This window comes from Manduca sexta, unplaced genomic scaffold, assembly GCF_014839805.1.
Source record: "Manduca sexta isolate Smith_Timp_Sample1 unplaced genomic scaffold, JHU_Msex_v1.0 HiC_scaffold_998, whole genome shotgun sequence".
NCBI classification, from domain to species: Eukaryota; Metazoa; Arthropoda; class Insecta; order Lepidoptera; family Sphingidae; genus Manduca; species Manduca sexta.
Genome location: NW_023595847.1, coordinates 20922 through 28503, shown reverse-complemented (window position 1 = coordinate 28503; position 7582 = coordinate 20922). Strand labels below are relative to the sequence as shown.

Genomic DNA, 7582 nt, shown 5'->3' with positions numbered 1-7582 from the left:
GCATAATGTATTAAACTATTAACTAAATAATTGCATGTTGATGCAAAACTAATTGGAATATACTTTCTAGTTCAAATTTTTATGGAAAAAAATTAATTGATTTGATTTTTCCATTTAGAGTGGCGATAGCCTAGTTGGTTGTGGAACGGACTGCCGAGACGAATGTCCGCGGGTTCAGATCCCAAGGGCACACACCTGACTTTCTAAGATAGTATTCTTTGAACAAAAAGAGACTATAAAATCGGGTTATCAAAGTCAAAATCTCATTACTAAATTTTTTATTTTTATTATCCAACAAAATGTATAACACGTCTCCCTAACGTGTGACTAAAAATAATTGCACACCTCGAATCAAAACACCACAAAGAAAACACACAAACATAATAAAAAGCTTTCGTCTAAAAACTAATACATATAAACACCAACATACCTATGTACTAAAAACCGTCTAAATTATACATACATGAAAACACTGATCGTGCTGGTACATAAATACACAAAATTTTGTTATGAATAAACTTTCTAAACACGAAATGTGTATAAGAACGCGACACTGCTGCCCGGCACTGCTGAAAACATAAAACATTGAACATACATAATCTATGGCTGGATGTGGCATGCAATATTCATTATTATTTACAATAAGCGCGGTTTAGTTCATTGCTATGGTAGGTGTCGACTGCTAAGAGATGAAAGCATCTATTGACGGTTGTCACAATTATGCCGGCTTGTCAATATTGCTTCTCCGCGTTTCATTACATTAAACACACTGAAAATTTCTGATTATTTGTTAGCATGCTTACTGAGGTTGCTATCTAGAAGCTGGATGATGGACTCCCTGTATAATCACTGTTCAAGGCCCGCTTTTGATCGTAAAGTTCCTCACAGGCTCTTTAAAGAGTACTTATTGCTTACGTTAATTTGCAAAAGTCGTCTTTATTGATTGTAATATCCTTAAGATTCAGATAGTGATATATTTTACCGTATTGTGACACGCTTGTCAATTTAATATTTTTTATAAACCAATAAAATAAGTGTTATTTGTGTACTTAAACAACCTAGTTTAAAGCAAATAACCCAATGACATTAAAAAAAAAACTATGAACGTTACAGAAACAGTTCTGAAGCGCTCTCTGGCTGAGTGCACTCACAATGCCGGCTATTCGGAGACGAGACGCTCCGTCCAAACCGGTATACTTTTCGGATTAATGCAGCGTTAAGGCAAGCGCTCCGAAATGGTCGGTTAACAACTTTCGTATTAATCGCGGTTTAAACTTGCGGACAGTTGTCGTTTGATTGATTTGCAACATGGCGGCGTTTGGAGATGTGGAAACATTTTTATTCGACATAAGTTTAATTGATTGCATTATTAGAAATTTGTTTATAAATACTGTGAATTACAACTAGTAAGCGATGTTTATCCGTCCAGTAATCCGTAACCGTTTACTATTATTATTTGTAAAAAACATATGTTAAAAAAAACATCGTATCTATAGATTGAGCCTTTACTAGATCTTATGAAAGACAAGTCTAATTTAAGGGAAAACTACCAAAGAAGCATCTGTTTTACGATACAAAAATTAACGAAAAACTACTTTATGTCACTGTTACAAATCCAACTACGCCCTCCCAAAGCCTAGAAGTCCACTCTAACCACATCCAGTATTAAACATCTATGTATTGAACATTATTATCCAGCGCAGTTTGAGTGCAACAAATGATATTGCAGAAGCACAATGCTGTTATAAAACGATAAAGGGAGTCGCAGACTTGCGACAATTTCATTTTATGGCGTAAACCTTTTTTGTTAAGCCAGATTTACACAAGAGTTTCTTGCGCAAAGAGGCAATATTACAGAACAGTCTACAAAGCAGTGTTATATTCAGTCTTGCTTGTTCACCCTTGGTCTATTGAATCAAGCTTATGTCGCAAGACCTTTTCATTTTAATGATGGTGAATGATTTTAGAGTTGAATACAAAATCCTCATGGATAGCTATTAGCATAGTTGACAGTCAGATAAATGACGATAATTTTAGACTATTTCATGATTACTTTATTGTGTTTTAAAAAAATTCAGAATAAAAAATGGCGGGGCTAGTAGCTTAATAGTGTGGTTGAATACCTTTCCAATTAAAAAAGAGTATCACCACTTTTATCCCAATCATGAATTTTCCACGTAAAAACACGTCGTCTCACATCTAAGAGTTTTAAATCCCACGATTTTTATCCACGCGTGTGCGCACCCTTAATACCGACTTAGGCGGATACAGTCGCATCACAACGCTCACTAACTGTCATTGCATCGCTATTTCACGATCCAATGCCGCTTTTTAATAAGAACTGTTTTATTTTCCTTTATAAATGATTAACGAAACTGTTCGAATTTCAAATGGACGACTAGTGATGTATCGATTAGGGACACGAATGGTTTAAAAAAATCGATCTTTTCGATGTGAAAATTTAAATCGATAGTTCGTGCAGCATTTTATTTTATAGTGAAACAAAACGCGCAGTATTTGACATCGTAATTTTTCTCGGATTCCTTTATACGAATTTTAATTAAATAAGAAAAACAAATATCCGCGAAATCCATTCCGTAACAATTAAAGAACAAATTCTGTTAAACATTTCAATGGCATTAAAAAAACTTCGTAACATTACCAATATTACAAAATTTGCCAATTTTATATTACCAAATTGGATTTTACGACTTTAATATTACAGTATTGTTTACAATGGCAATATGAGGATCGTTTAAAGCAATTGTACCGACGCAGAGGTCCGAGCGACCGTGGCGCGTTAAAACCACCGCTGGACCATTAGGGCGCCATTAACGATGTATTTAATAGACAACCAGTGAAACTACCGGATAAAACCGATAGCCCTGTGTTACACCGGAGTGTGTCTGAAAACAGGAATAAAAAGTTTTGAAGACATCTATATATAAAAATAAATCTCTATTCCCTTTGGTCATCGCATCACGCGTGAACGGGTGGAACAATTTCGCTAATTCTTTTTTTGTTGTATTAATTATTGTCAGAAGAAGGTTCTTATGAAAGAAAAAATTAAAAAAATTGCGCGGAGTATTAGAAAATTTAAGAAAACTTAACGAAAATATTATTTTTTTCTATAACCGTCAATTGTTTGAAATAACTGTAAGCGGTTGACAGAATGCGCGCTGCAAATTCATAGTTAAGACGGGACGTCTGTCGGGTCGTCTAGTTCCTTTATAAAGAAAAGTAGTAGTCATCCAGTTTTCTAAATTCCATTGTCGAAAATAATATACTTGTTTTTTTTTATTGCTTACTTGACGAAACGAGCTTGTCGTTCGCCTGTAAGCGATACGACCGCCCATAAAGAGTAGAAACACTATCCAACATTTTGAATCACAAAGTATTGTTTGGTATTCCATTGCGCTCGCCATCCTAAGACATAATATGTTAAGGAATTATTTTACGTTTTTCTTCAACTGCGAGAACTAATCACCAACTAGACGTGAATTTAAATTCTTTACTTGCCAATACTTGTTTAGTTACCCAGATTAAAGCCGAAACAAAATGTATGAAAATGGACCTTGAGGTATCGCCTTAAGTCCTATTATGTCCAATATGTAAACTAACTGGTGAGCGAAAAACCAAATAAAAAGGATTAAAGAGGTGCACTATTTGAACTTCAATCACATCCAATCTCACAAGCCTCCGTGCGCGCATTTTTTTAAAAGAGGTACAATGAGTTTCTATTTAAAATAATTAAGAGTAAAAAAAGGGAAAATAATTAAGGCAGTTTAAAAAAATATTTTTTGATTTTAGAACGAATTTTCTTTGATCCCTGCCACGATCATTGAATAAAGCATTGCACATTAGCTCTTAATATAAAAACATACGACTCAAATTCCTTTCCACCTTTAATATCCCCACTTCGGTGTAACACAGGGTGTATTGTAAAACACTTCCCCCATTAACGTGCATACAAATGGTAACATTCGACCCTCACCGATGCCGATACAATTAGCTTCTCATTTATGTTTATCGCCATATTCCTTTATAGCATGCTTGAGCCATGATTTTTTATAATCCCTCCTTTTTGGGTGTAGGCAGGTAGGTGTGGGTCAGCCATGTTGGGAGGGAGCTAGTAATGGCCTGTTGGTTATTGAGCACAATTATACAAAAATTGTTCATTTGTAATTGAATTATTTTTAAGAATAAGATATGTGTATATTTCAAGTTGTGAACCCAATAATAATGTTTTTCCCAATATATATTTGAAAAAAATTCAAAATTCTTTCCAGTACCTACATTTAATGATGAATTTGAACTATATAGGACTTTCCTTTTATCAGAATAATATTTACAAAGCTTGCAGTAGTTTTTAATTTAACTATGACAAAATATGTTACAATATGTAATATAAATGTCTACTCCCTTTAAATTAGAAATGGTTATAGTCCTCCATTGTTACATTATATTCTATTGATATTAAATAAAATAATATTATTAGTGAAAACTGTATTTATATTAATAAATCAATCGTGCGTAAACAATTAAATAGATTTTTGTGTTTTTGACACATAAATACACAATTATATTAAATTATAACAAATAACCAAAAAAGCTGCGATAGCCTAGTTGGGTGTGGGACGGACTGCCAAGACGAATGTCTGCAGGTTCAAAACCCAAGTGCTCACACCTCTGATTTTTCTACAGTTATGTGTGTATTCTTTGTGAATTATCGCATGATTTAACGATGAGGAAAACATCGTGAGGAAACCTGCATACCTGAGAAATATCTGGTGGACTAAAGCGTAATCCCTCAGTAGAAGAGGCCCGTGCCGATTTCCTATTAATTCTGACGAAATATTTTCACGCATACAGTTGGGAGCGAAAGCTAATATTCCAAATTATTATCCACAATAGAGTCCCACTGCTGGGTATAGGCCTCTCTCAAATCATGTCACCTTTTTCGGTCCCGAACCAATCGCATCCAGGTTCGAACAGCGATTCTTAGAATGTCGTCCACCTATCTTGCCGCTGGACGGCTCACGCAACGCTATTTATTTATTTATTTATTTATTGTTAACAGGAAAACTTACAGCTAAAATTGACATTTTAAATGTATTAGTTAATAACAGATGGCTAATTACAAGTTTTCACATATAGCTACTAGTACAATTAATGGATGAACAGCTGACGGTAAGAACACAAGATAAGACATCTAGAGCCACTCACTTACATCATATATTATGGATTAAAAAAAGAATTACTCATATTCCTTTTAAGTTCAGGAATGCTAGTGTAAAATAGGTCAAAATTCAAATCAATTGCCAATGCATTAAAAGATCTAATGGTTCGTATTAGAAAAGAGTTCTGATGGTATTTCGATGTCACATTAGGGGTATGTAACAAAAGTGGTTTTCTTAAGTAAGAGGGATATGTACGAAGTCCTATCCTACTCAATAACTCCGGACAATCGACCGAACCATTCGCAATGTTTAAAAGATAGATCAAATCATCTATGCGCCTTCTTTCGTGTAGTGGGAGCATGTGAAATTTTTTACAGCGTGCAGTATAATCTGGTAGGTATATATTAGATTTAAATTGGACGTACCTTAAGAACCTTCTCTGTATGTTTTCAATTCTATCAATATACATATTGTAAATTGGGTTCCAAACCTGAGAGGAATATTCAAGGTGACTGCGGACATAAGCACAATACAGAATTTTGACAGTTTTAATGTTTCTAAATTCAGAGGAGAGCCTAGTGACGAACCCCAAAGCCCTTGAGGCTTTTATTACAATGTTAGAAATATGTTCATCAAATAGTAATTTGGAGTCAAATGTAATACCGAGGTCTCTGATAGAATTGACTCTTTTAATTAATGAATCATTAAAGAAGTAGCTGTAATAAATAGGTTATGTGTGTATTCTTTGTGTATTATCGCTTGATTTAACGATGAGAAAAATATAGTGAGGGAACCTGCATACCTGAGAAATATCTATAGGAATCTTGAAGGAGTCTACCAATCTACACTAGACCAGCGTGGTGGACTAAGGCCTAATCCCTCTCAGTAGAGGAGTCCCGTGCCTATTTGCATCCTGACGAAATATTTTCACGCATACAGTTGGGAGCGAAGCTAATATTCCAAATTATTATCCACAATAGAGTCCCACTGCTGGGTATAGGCCTCTCTCAAATCATGTCACCTTTTTCGGTCCCGAACCAATCGCATCCAGGTTCGAGCAGCGATTCTTAGAATGTCGTCCACCTACCTTGCCGCTGGACGGCTCACGCTACGCTATATTCCAAATAACATCACAAAACCCCGTCAGGCCGTACACACCCAGAGGAGACCGTGTCGCACACCCTTCATCAAGGCAGGTGACACCGCGGTCGGCTCGCTGTCACGATCCCGTGGAGGTTGGTCGAATATTCTCTGAATATATCTACCAAAATTCTGTTAATTTAGAAATTGTTTTTATGTCTAATTATTTACTAATATTTATATACGGGAACTGCAAAGTGATATCTACACCTGATGGTAAGTAGACTGGGGTCTAATAGAATGTCGACTGACGAGAGATTACCCTTCGGCGGTCGACACAATTATGTCGGCATGTTGGAATCAGTTATTTTAATAAAATTGATGTGTGCATTGTTATCAAAATTGTAAGGTTTTTAGTAAAATAAAAAAGAATCATGGCCCATGAGGGGATCGAACCCGCGACCTTCGCGTTATTAGCACGACGCTCTAACCAACTGAGCTAATGGGCCGATGTACTCACATGTAAAAAATACGATCAGCATGTACATACCTTTCACTTTCATATGAATTGTACGTGACTTGTTTGAGATAGATAAAAACCTTCCAAACATAATTTACGCAAAGCAACTTCGCATGTCATACGAAAATTAAGTTTATTCATACCAGCACTGCAAAGTGAATCTACTGGACCTCGTAACTAGAGCGGTATTCTGATAGGGTATGAACTGAAAGACGATAATCCCTTACCAATCGACGCAATCATACCGGCCAGTTCGGAACCGGAGTTACGTTGTCAGCCCTGTGGATCCATCCATCGGGGACCTCTCTATTACCTTAAGGCGATACCTCAAGGTCCATTTTCATACATTTTGTTTCACCTTTAATCTGGGTAACTAAACAAGTATTGGCAAGTAAAGAATTTAAATTCACGTCTAGTTTAAAATTACGTCATATTAAATTTTAAAGTCCGAAATATCCATGATTATTAAATAATTTTACGTTTTTCTTTCAACTGCGAGAACTAATCACTAACTAGACGTGAATTTAAATTCTTTACTTGCCAATACTTGTTTAGTTACCCAGATTAAAGGTGAAACAAAATGTATGAAAATGGACCTTGAGGTATCGCCTTAAACGCGACGTGGTGCGTGGTGGTTACGGTCTATCAAAATAACGTGTGGCATAAAGAACAAGGCCCCTGGTGAAATTAAAAAGCCTTTCTAAACAAACAACGACTACCTTCCAAATTACGCCGCAACAGAATTCCTAGGCATCTGTTATTGCAAACATTCACGGGCCAAGACTCCTGAAATGCCGTAAAT

At 35.7% G+C, this 7582-nt stretch overlaps 1 non-coding gene across 1 annotated transcript; it reads right to left on the bottom strand.

Annotated features, from left to right (window-relative positions):
* Positions 1 to 6695: 6695 nt before the first annotated feature.
* On the bottom strand, positions 6696 to 6769 carry Trnai-aau. The gene has a single exon. It is a non-coding gene; the product is annotated as a tRNA-Ile (tRNA).
* Positions 6770 to 7582: the final 813 nt, after the last annotated feature.